Source organism: Mya arenaria, chromosome 10, assembly GCF_026914265.1.
Source record: "Mya arenaria isolate MELC-2E11 chromosome 10, ASM2691426v1".
NCBI classification, from domain to species: Eukaryota; Metazoa; Mollusca; class Bivalvia; order Myida; family Myidae; genus Mya; species Mya arenaria.
This window is the reverse complement of record NC_069131.1, coordinates 49,601,496-49,614,245: the sequence shown is the minus strand read 5'-3', so window position 1 is coordinate 49,614,245 and position 12,750 is coordinate 49,601,496. Positions and strand designations below refer to the sequence as shown.

Sequence of the window (12,750 nt, the reverse complement as noted above, 5' to 3'; positions counted from 1 at the left end):
AATTACTTTTATTAGACACCATGCCTGTATTGAGATCTCAGGTATTTCAAATTTCCTTGATGCCTATTATTTAAAATGCAGTACTGGTTATGAAATATTGAATGTGTAGTGTTTTTAATACAGGAGATAATTTATCTCAAACACACACACACCAACCTCGATTTAGGGAGACAATTTATCTCTACACAACTAGGCTACCTCTGGTATTTTGATTTTGTTCTGTGGTAAGCATAATACTGAAAAAAAGTATTCAGCTTTCCTGATTGTAAGCACATACAGGTACATATATTAAACATTTCGGTTAATGATAATGTTATTTACATACAATGATGTACAACCAAGATTGTGAAATGACCTTCAACCTACGACTAGAATGATGTCAAACTGATTTTAATATCTCTGGTGGTTTGAATTTCTTATTTGTTAAGCAAATTTCTACATGCAGTCATCACCACAAAAGGCAATGAATTTGGTCGAACACCCATTGATGTCCAAATGAAGACACTTCATTCCAATCACTTGGAACCCATTATGAAAACTATATTCCAAGACTAATTCTTTTACAACAAGGGCAAATCTATACATGAAAACATCAAATATCAGGCACCCGTTCATCTTATATTATAAAAACGATAAGTGTACCTATTTCAGTCCCTGGTTGATCAACGGAGGCATCAGCATTATCAACATCCACATCATCAGTATCAACAGTATTCACATCATGGCACTGTCCAGCTGCAATACAAAAACATCACATCACTGAAAAATGACAATAGCATCAAAAACAGAACAAGATTATACATTATGGTATTTACCATAGAAGAAAAACTACTAAATACAGTGCAGTGTGAATGACCTCCAACTGAGGACAATTCTAGCACAAACACCTCCAATTGAGGACAAGTTAATACCTCTGGACAACACATAAAACTATTTCATAAATATCTCTTGTTTCAAATATCATCCTACTCTAGGCACTTCAAACAATTTAGTCTTTAAGACAGGAGGCACGTTTAAAGAAAGTATTTTAAAGAAAATCCACTGACAACCACTATAAAAAAACTTCTGCAACTTCTATTTAAGAAACAAGAGCTGTTATAAGACAGCGCGCTTGACTACGCCGCTTTGACTTAGAAGTGAAAACAATAACAATGTTATATGTGCCTGTCAAACACAATAAAACAATCAAATTAAAAAAGTGAACAAGAAGCGGGATGTGACAAAACCAGGTTTTTAATGATTGGCAGAAGAGATTCAGTTTCAACTGCTTTCTTCTATCTTTAGTAGCAGTGACCTTGATGCCATGGGCCCCAAACACAATCCCATGGAAGTCCTCCATAAACTCTTCCTACATATTAAGTTTGGTCACAGTATGTCAAACATAACTGAAACAGTAATCTATTTTTAGTAACAGTGACTTTGACCCAAGGGGGCCGAAAGGCAATCCATCAAAGCTCTGCATATTGTCCTATATTCCAAGTTTGGTCACACTATGTCAACCCTTACTTGAGATATTCAGTACTAAGCATATTTTAATTTTAGTAGCAGTGACCTTGATTCGATTGGCCCCAAACACAATCCAATGGAAGTCCTCTATAAACTTTTCCTACATATTAAGTTTGGTCAAAGTATGTCAACCATAACTGTTACTACATTTTCCTGTGCTACAGAAGTTCATTACTTTTATTTGGATCGGTTTTTCTTACTGCTTAAAGACCGACTGAATTAGTTTCAGTAAGTTATCTGTCCTCTGACGATACCTTCACCATTTTTACTTTCCTGGGCTCTGTTAAGGTAGTGCATGGATTCCCTGTGGGCCACTCACATTTTTTCATATAGGTTTTCCAATTTAAAAAATTGATTATTGTACCTGAGATGTTAAATTTCTCTGATTTTTGATAGTTAGAAATAAATTACTTGGAGTTTATTTTTTTTATACTGTGTTTGTCATTTTTTGACACTCGACAGAATTGTTTCAAACTTACAGCCTAAAGTTGCATTATGGCTTGCCTGAGCAGCTAGGTATATCTAAGGCATTTATTAGTTTCATAGTTATTTTGGTTTTTACAGTGTTATTTTCATTTGAATTTAATTAATGAACTTGAATTCTTGAATAGATTGTATAAAAAAAAATGCAAACATCTCAGTTGTTCTTCACACCCAACCTCCCTGCCTTTGCCCTGTGTCGAACCTGAGGGTTCTTGTAACCGCCCGTGCGGCTTACTACCACTTGTTGAGGTTCGGTTACACAGTAATCTATTTTTAGTAACAGTGACATTGACCCTAGGGGGGCGAAGTCAATCCATGAAAGCTCTGCATAAACTTGTCCTATATACCAAGTTTGGTCACACTATGTCAACCTTTACTTGAGTTATTCAGTATAAGCATATTTCTATTTTTAGCAACAGTGACATTGACCTAGACCATAACTCTAGGGGCCCAAAACACAATCTCAGAAAAGGTCTCTATAAACTCTTCCTATATATCAAGTTTGGTTTATTTATTTCAAACCTAGCTAAAATTATTCCATTCATAAGGTGACTTTGACGCTGCCTCCCACCAGCCGCCCGAACAATGACGCAAGTCGACATTCAAATAACTGGTTTTCCCTTTATGAAAATGTGGTTAAGAATATATATAAAAATGTGCCTTTCAAAGGATATAAAAAGAAAAACTGAAAAAAAAAATCATTCCCATAATTTGTATTAAGGGTTAAAATGGAGTTATGTTCCTTGTTCTAAGATGGTCGTCAATAATTATGCAAAGTATTAAGGGCATTGAATGAAGGGTATAGACGTTTTTTTTTTATTAAAATCCCAACTTGCCCTACAACTTTAACCTGCCCTAAAACTTTAACCTAAGTCAATCAGGGGCCATAACTTGTATTAAGGATACTATGGAGTTATGTAACCTCATGATGGTCCTAAACAATTGTGTGAAGTATTAAGTCAATTGAATGAAGGGTGTTGGACTAATACGTGAAAATCCCAACTTGCCCTAAAACTTTAATCTGCCCTTAAAGTTTAACCCAAGTCAATCAGGGGCCATAACTTGTATTAAGGATAATATGGAGTTATGTAACCTCAAAGGAGTGATGGTCCTGAACAACTATGTGAAGTATTAAGTCAATTGAACAAAGGGTATAGAAGTTATTAATAAATATCCCAACCTGTCCTAAATCTTTAACCGAAGTTCAATAGTCAATCAGGGGTCATAATTTGTAAAAAGGATAATATGGAGTTATCTAACCTCATTGTGTGATGGTCATGAACAACTATGTTAAGTATTAAGTTAATTGAATGAATGTATTGGACTTCTAAGTGAAAATCCCAACTTGCCCTAAATTGCAATTTCTAACCGGACGCTGATGCTGGGGTGAGTAGTATAGCCCTCCTAATTCTTCGAATAATTGAGCTAAAAACTATATTCCAAGGCTTATCATAAAACTTTTTTTTTTGCAATTTTGCTCAAATATCAGGCACAAATTCATCTCATATTATAAAAAGATAAGTGTACCTATTTCAGTCACTGGTTGATCAACGGAGGCATCCACATCATCAGCATCCACATCATCAGCATCCTCATCATCAGTATCATCAGTATTCACATCATGGCACTGTCCAGCTGCAATACAAAAACATCACATCACTGAAAAGTGACAGAAGCATCAAAAACAAAACAAGATTATACATTATGGTATTAACCATGGAAGAAAAACTATTAAATACAGTGCAGTGTGAATGACCTCCAACTGAGGACAATTCTAGCACAAACACCTCCAATTGAACACATGTTATTACCCTTGGACAACACATAAAACTATTTCATAAATATCTCTAGCATTTAATTCCTTTTATGTTAGGAACTTCAAAGTCAGTTCCGTTTCATAAGACTGGAGACACCTCTACTTAAAGTGTTTTATAGCAAACCCACTGACGACCAATATTTAACACTTTGCAACTGTTAGACCTTTAAGAAAAAAAACTAAATTTCAAGGCTTATAATGGAACAAAATTAAATTGCAATTTTACTTAAATATCAGGCAACCATTCATCTCATATAAGTAGAAAGGTAAGTGAAAAAGCGTACCTCTATTAGTCCCTGGTTTATCATCCGGGGCATCTACATCATCAATATCCACATTATCAGCATTATATCATCAGTATGAACAATATCCACATCATCAGTATGAACAGTATCCACATCATGGCACTGTCCAGCTGCAATACAAAAAATCACATCACTGAAAAGTGACAGAAGCATCAACAAGAGGGCCATGATGGCCCTAAATCGCTCACCTGAGTAAAAGAGTTTAACCTTTGTTATTAATATAGCTTGTTTCTCAAAGAATATTGAACAAGAGCTGTCAAAGTATGTGACAAATGCCCCCCAATGTGACATTGATCTATGAACAAGTACATAAAAAGTTGATCTTGCCTTTATGTGTCAAATACATATTGCAAGTTATATTAAATTGCCTCTGAGCATAGAAAAAAAACCAATCATACTAAATGACAGCCAACACTCTTTATGTCCTCATATTCAGCATTCAATTGTGAATAAACACTTAGTGTATCTTTCACCTTAGAGGTAGGGACATGGGTCTTGCACACGACACGTTGTCTTGGTATGTCGAAAACATATGGCAAGTCATTTTAAAACTGTCCATATAAGAGTAAGTCACAGCGCTGACATGACAGCCTATATTTTCCTTCAGGTTGCCATGGCAACCAGAGTTCTGCATGGAATTAATTCTTTTGAACAATTTTGAAAAAGCACCAACCAAGGATCATTCCTATGAAGTTTCATCAAAATTGTCCAAGCGGTTTAGGAGAAGAAGATGATTGTAACCAATTGTTGACACTTTTCCTTTAGGTTGCCATGTCAACCAGAGTTCTACATGGAATTAATTTCTTTGAACAATTTTGAAAAAACACCAACTAAGGATCATTCCTATGATGTTTCATCAAAATTGTCAAAGCGGTTTAGGAGAAGAAGATGATTATAACCAATTGTTGACATTTTCCTTTAGGTTGCCATGGCAACCGGGCCAAACAAAATTATGTGAACAAATTTAAGAGAGGTCCATGCAAGGACACTTCAAACCAAATTTGCTGAAGATCTATCAAGGGGTTCATGCGAAGAAAATGTAAAGTTTTTTTTACTAATTTTAGCTCTGGTGGCCCTTAAAAGGGGCCAAACAAAATTATTTGAAAAGACCTGACAGAGGCCCATGCTAGGATGCTTCAGACTTGAAGATCCATCAAGCAGTTAATAAGATCAAGTTGTTTAAAGGTTTTTCTATTTTTTGCTCTGGTGACCCCTAAAAGGGGCCAAACAAAACCATTTGAACAAAGTTGAGAGAGGACCATGTAAGGATGCTACATATCAAGTATGGAGTCATTCTGACCTTTACTTTCAGAGGAAAAGATGTTTAAGTGACAAGACAATGTAAAAACAAATGACCCCTGAGCAAGGCCAATTTGACCCCGGGACAATAATTTGAATACCTTTGGTGTAGGTCCACTAGGTAACACTATATACCAAATATGAAAGCTCTAGGTCTTATATTTTGAAAAAGAGGATTTTTAAAGTTTTATTATATAAGACTATATAAAAATATTGAAAACCTAAGCCTATGAACACGGGGCGTGGCCAATTTTGACCCCAGGGCTAAAGTTTGAACAGTCTTAATAGTGGTCCGATAAACAATGCTTTATACCAAATATCTAAGGCCTTCGCCTTTTGGTTTCGGAGAAGAAGATTTTATAACTTTTCATCATATACATATATAAGGAAACCCATGACCGCCCGGGTGGGGCCATTTTTTGACCCCAGGGCCAAAGATTGAACAATATTGGTACAAGTCAACTAGATGATATATCATGCCAAATATCTAAGCTCTTGTCATTACTTGATTTTACGTGTGTATCTATATATGTATATTTGTTATTAATTGTTGTATGTGGCCCATATTGAAAATTGGTATGTGTACTAAATATGTTATCCAGTTTAAATTAAGACGTTACTTGTCTTTGTGAGTTCGGAGAAGATTTTTTAAGTTTTCACTATAACACATATAGAGAAAACCCATCAGCCACGGGGTGTGGCCAATTTTGACCCCAGGGCCATAATTTGAACAAACTTTGTAGAGGTCCACTAGACGATGAATCATGCCAAATATCTAAGCTCTAAGCCACTAAGTTCAGAGGAGATGATTTTTGAAGTTTTCACTATAAACATATAGAGAAAACCCATGACCCCCGAAGGGGGTTGGGCCAATTTTGACCCCAAGGCCATAATTTGAACAATCTTTGTAGAGGTCCACTAGACGATGAACCATGCCAAATATCTAAGCTCTAGTCCAAGTAAGTTCAGAGGAGAAGATTTTTGAAGTTTTAACTATAAACATATAGAGAATACCCTAACCCCCCTGAGCGGGGCCAATTTTGACCCCAAGGCCATAATTTGAACAATCTTTGTAGAGGTCCACTAGACGATGAATCACGCCAAATATCTAAGCTCTAAGCAACGTAAGTTCAGAGGAGATTTTTGATTTTTTTTAAATATAAACATATAGAGAAAACCCATGAACACCCAGGGGCGGGGCCAATTTTGACCCCAGGGCCATAATTTGAACAATCTTTGTAGAGGTCCATCAGACGATGAATCATGCCAAATATCTAAGCTCTAGTCCAAGTAAGTTAAGAGGAGAAGATTTTTGAAGTTTTAACTATAAACATATCAAGTATACCCATGACCCCCCGGGGCGGGGCCAATTTTGACCCCAAGGCCATAATTTGAACAATCTTTGTAGAGGTCCACTTGACGATGAATCATGCCAAATATCTGAGCTCTAGTCCAAGTAAGTTCAAAGGAGAAGATTTTTGAAGTTTTCACTATAAACATATAGAGAATACCCTAACCCCCAGGGGCGGGGCCAATTTTGACCACAGGGCCATAATTTGAACAATCTTTGTAGAGGTCCATCAGACGATAAATCATGCTAAATATCTAAGCTCTAGTCCAAGTAAGTTAAGAGGAGAAGATTTTTGAAGTTGTAACTATAAACATATCAAGTATACCCATGACCCCCCGGGGTGGGGCCAATTTTGACCCCAAGGCCATAACTTGAACAATCTATGTAGAGGTCCACTAGACGATGAATCATGCCAAATATCTAAGCTCTAGTCCAAGTAAGTTCAAAGGAGAAGATTTTTGAAGTTTTCACTACAAACATATAGAGAAAACCCATGACCCCCCGGGGCGGGGCCAATTTTGACCCCAAGGCCATAATTTGAACAATCTTTGTAGAGGTCCACTAGACGATGAATCATGCCAAATATCTAAGCTCTAGTCCAAGTAAGTTCAGAGGGAAGATTTTTGAAGTTTTCACTATAAACATATGGAGCATACCCATGACCCCCCGGGGCGGGGCCAATTTTGACCCCAGGGCCATAATTTGAACAAACTTTGTAGAGGTCCATTAGGCACTTCAAACAGTTCTGTCTCATAAGATAGGAGGGGCCTCTACTGAAAGTATTTGATAGAAACCCCATTGAAGACCAATATCAAAACACTGCAACTTCTAGTTAAGAAAAAAACTATATTCCTCTAGACTTATACTAGAACAAAAAATAATTGCTGTTTTACTCCAATAACAGGCACCCGTTCAACTTATATTATATTATAAGAAAGATTAAAGTACCTATTTCAGTCCGGAGGCATCCACATTATCATCATCCACATCATCAGCATCCACATCATCAGTATCAACAGTATTCACATCATGGCAATGTTCAGCTGCAATACAAAAACATCACATCACTGAAAAGTGACAGAAGCATCAAAAACAGAACATGACTACACATTATGGTATTTAACATGGAAGAAAAACTACTGAATACAGTGCAGTGTGAATGACCTCCAACTGAGGACAATTCTAGCACAAACACCTCCAATTGAGGACAAGTTATTACCCTTGAACAACACATATAAAACTATTTCTTAAATATCTCTGGTATAAAATTTCATTTAAGCTAGGCACTTCAACCAGTTTTGTCTCATAAAACTTGAAGCACGCTTACTGGAAGTTCTTTATAGCACACCCACTGACAACCAATATTATAACACTGTGCAACTCCTAGTTAAGAAAAACACACCATATTTCAAGCATATCATAGACAACAAAAATCTTCAAACACTTATGCTTTCTCAAACCAGGGGACAATTCAATACAATTTAACAGAGCAACCTTGGAGTTTACCAATTGCACTGAGAGCAAATAAAAACTTTCTAATAATTTTAATTGTAAACAAAACATGTACGTTATACCAAAGAATTACACTTTATTAAAAATAAAGGTTGGGGCATGATGGTGAACAAGCATGCAAAGTTTCAAAGCCAGATGTCAATGGACTTTGAAAATATTTGAGGTGGTACGTAAACTTTAACGTAAATTCTAAGAAGAAAAAGGGGCATAATTTTCTCAAAATGCTTGATAAAGTTACCTCTTCCTGTGTACAGGTTGGGGGAATGATGGTGAACAAGTATCCAAGGTTTCGAAGCCATATGTCAATGGACTTTGAAAATATTTGAGGTGGTACACAAACTTTAATATAAGTGGTTACGCCGACGCTGCTGCCGACGCTCGGGTGACTAGGATAAATCTCCTTATTCTTTGAATAGTCAAGCTAAAAAATCATTGGTTAACACCTTATGCTGGGGCCTGAAGTATAACTTTCTGCCAACAAAGTTACATCCTGGTATAAATGTAAAATAGGTATTTTCCCCAATTCTGCGACAATATTTTCCTTTAGATTGTCCTATTTATGAAAAACATTTGATAGAAATCAGGTAAGAATTGGCCAAGAAAAAAACTTTGTCTGCAATAAAATAATTAATTATGCCTCCACTGGAATATGTGAATGCAAATGTTTATATGGCACATCATCACTTACATTCATTTCTACTTTGATAATGATTATATTTTGCATTTTTTTTAATTATGCTTCCTTGTTTTAAACAGTATTCTATTTTACAATCAATTATTGGTTACAATCAATTGATTAGATATTGGCTGTAATTGGAAAGCTGTTGCTATTTATATACTGTTTAACTGTTATATAAAACAGTAAGTCACTCTAAGTTGAATTTTATGCATTTTATCGGATATACATGGTAAAGACTGATTTAGACTCTTAGATTGTTTTTTGAAAGAAATAAAAAATATACATTATATCATATCTTGCTTTCAACCGGCTAGTGGTAACATTCAATCATATTTGGAGTTTTTTTATAAAGATGAAATTATACAAAATGTACGCCGTTAAATATGATATTGTTTTGGACTTCTGCTACATTAACAATAAATCTGACTGCAAAACAACCATGTATCTTAAAGATAAGTGTTTAACATCACATCAGTTCACATACAAATTTTGGACATATAGATCTATATTATTTTTGATTTTGATTGTTTTAATTCCTAATGACCACACTTGACTTAAACATTAACAATAGAAAGTTAAGGTTAGTCACTGTACCCTAAACAGAATAATTTTGCATTCACAGTCAACTTAACATAAAAAACATAATCGGGTCAGGATTCTTTGTCGGTAGGGTTTGGTTGTCTTGAAAACCTATTCAAATCATATTGTAGTTTATTTTTCAGAAGGCTACATGTTTACTAACAGAAGTCGTACCAACACAAACTCGCACCAATACGAGTCGTGCAATATACGGACAGGTCGCCCCACATATATATGTATTATATAGGCGGTATGGGTAGATTCATATAAGTAGCTCAATGTCATATAGACTTTATATTAATTTACCATCATAAATTCTTAATCAATAAAATACCTTTAAAACAGATATCCAATAAATATTGTAAAATTTGACAGAAATAATATGTACTACCATATATAATCCATATGCAGGGCGACTTCTCTATATATATGGTGAGACTTCATAGTAGTACTAGTTTGTGTTGGTACGACGGCTCTTGTAATCACGTGTTTGATGAAGTTCATGCATGGTTGTTAGCTACAAGCATGATTTTATGCTAGTCTAAAAAAATAGACGTGTTATATAGGATTCTTCCAATACCTAACGTCTAAACGGGTTTGTGCAAAAACAGGGTTTTTTTGAAACGTATTGAAACTTTATTTCGAGAAGAATTTTATGTTTGAAATAGGTAAAAAAGGTTTATGTTCATATTTTACCATGTAAGTGCAAATATATTTTGCACAAAGCATTAAATTGCAATAAAACAAAACTTGACTAACACAGACTTCAATTATGCAAAGCTTAACAACAATGCATTGTTAAATTAAACCACAAAGGTTACACTTGAATTATTTTTAGACAATACCTTTCTCGTATTACACTTAATGCACCAGTCAATTGTAACCTCGGTCCCCCCAGGTCCCGTGGTATACCCGGGATAGCCGGGGAAAAGGGCTGTGTTTTTATTTTCCAGGTGCCCCCGCAGGGCCGGGTGATCGCGATGGTTTAGTCATAACGGCAAATTAAGCAGAGGTTGGGCCTTATATAGAGTCTCTGGGGTGCGGGGGCATTTGACCGGCGTTTAACAATCAGTTCGTCCCCGCAAGGCGGGGATTTTACCCGGGGTTCGCTGGAATGAAAGTCAAAGTCCCGGCTATTCCCTTGGACCGGGGGGGGGGGGACCGTGGTTACAATTGGCTGGTGCATAAGTGTTTCATGAAACCAGTCATCGATATTAGACTTTTGGATGAACAAGCCTGAATTCTTAAACTTTTGCTTGGCATGAATTTTTTTAACAAGCCCTGCTATATAAAATTCAGAATTTTAACAAGTCCGGAAGACATTTTTCCAATGCAGGGGTTGCTAATTCATATTGATCTGTCAACAAAGCATCACCAATTTAAACTACCTAGCAGGTGCCTTTTATCTTTCCGCTCAATAAACTTAGCGCTGGGCTCTGTCATTCTTGGCTAGGAAAACAACAGGTGGGACATGGATGCTTAGAGTCGCCAAATAAAAACCGTCTCTGAAGACTGAAGCTAACATTCATCAACGTACAATTATTTGGACTTAGATGAATGCTAAGCATAATGCTTTAATGCACTGCTTTTGTAGATACATAAGCTTTAATAAATTAAACCATTCAAAAATAACAACTGGCGAATAGCTGGTGTTAAAACATAACAGCTGACCAACTTATATCTTGTTTTGTTCATTTTTACAAGGATACACTGAATGTCTCCGAAAACTCGTCGTGTTGACATATAATAATTCTTTAAATTAGCATAAAAAATGAAATAAATTTCTATTTAAAGAAAAGTATATAGTTTCTTATATAAACAGCTAATGGGCACATCATAATTGTAGAAACCATCACTGTATCTTCATTTTAATGAAATTTTCCGTTTCCGGGTCAGACATCGCGAAAACATATGACACTCTCAAAAATCAATCGAAGTAAACAACGTCTGGCCATGACCGTATCATACTGATAAGATAACACCTTTAAACATATATTTTACGATAAAATATTGTTATAAAGTAAATTAACAATTGAAAAAAGATGTTTCACTCACTTGATGATGCGTGTAACACAGCCAATCGAGACCACTGTCCAGAGTGTGACCAAAACAGAGGCAAAAAATGGAAATTTACGGACGGTCACGCACTTCCCATACACTTGACCCTTCTGACCTCCAACTGAGGGCAGTCCATTTTTATGATTTTATTTTTCGTTTCAAGTCATAAAACGAACTTTGAGACTACCTTAAAAAATGCCAAATGAGACCGTCCTCAGTTGGCGGTAATGGTCTCAATCGTTGCTGTTATTTCTAAGGATTGTCCCCAGTTGGCGGTGTGTGCAAACCCACGCACGCACGCACGCACACACACACACACACACACACACACACACACACATAGCCTCTGTTCATCAATAAAATCAAATGAAACCCAACTTCCTGGATGCGCAAAGTGTTCAGAAAATTCCAGTGTTTGTTTTACTTAAAATGAACGATTAGACAATGGTATGTTGACATTGGAAAGTATTACTCTGACATAAGTGGTGTAAACAATAATTATATATGGGTCAGACATACAGCATATATCTAACATTAAACTACATTGTCTTTTCCTTTGGGCAAAATCAAAAGTTTGCTATTGCCAAGGAACTGTGGAGAAACACGATACTTATGATGTCTGCTGCTCTTTTTGCATATTAATGTCCACAGAAAATAAGAAATGAACAACACAACTGCCTTTGATAATTTGGAAACCATTGAAAACATGGCTGGATATTACAAAGAAACGCAACAGAAATATTGACCGCATGCTCAAAGTTAAAACAAAAGAAAACATCAGGTATTCTTGTTCGAAAACGAGATGAACTTAGGGGTAATAATTGCTGCAAATAGCAAAGTACGACAAAGCAATCATTGCACATGATGCATGTCATTCATTAACGTGAATGAAATATGGGTTTCACCCCTCGAAACACAAGCCAAAAGTCAACCAAAGTGGAAAATACCAGTACGCATGTGTTTGCAAATTCTAGCACTACTATTGCTACAATTCCGGAACGAGGTCGCAGTTCAAAATGGACATTAAAAAGACTGACTAAAGTCGGGATTTGGAAAAAGGTTATTGTTTTTTTATACGCACCAATATTGAAGTTTTCATATTACTTACTGTCAATTTCTTGCCCCTTTGTGTACCACTTTACATTTGATGTTTCTGAATTTG

General features: G+C 35.9%; 1 long non-coding RNA gene across 1 annotated transcript; it reads right to left on the bottom strand.

Annotated features, from left to right (window-relative positions):
• Positions 1-635: 635 nt before the first annotated feature.
• LOC128204217 (uncharacterized) lies at positions 636-11,653 on the bottom strand. Its single transcript, XR_008256125.1, has 4 exons — positions 11,586-11,653; positions 7,709-7,803; positions 3,517-3,624; positions 636-735 (listed from the first exon to the last, which is right to left on the bottom strand). It is a non-coding gene; the product is annotated as an uncharacterized LOC128204217 (long non-coding RNA).
• Between the last annotated feature and the right edge of the window lie 1,097 nt (positions 11,654-12,750).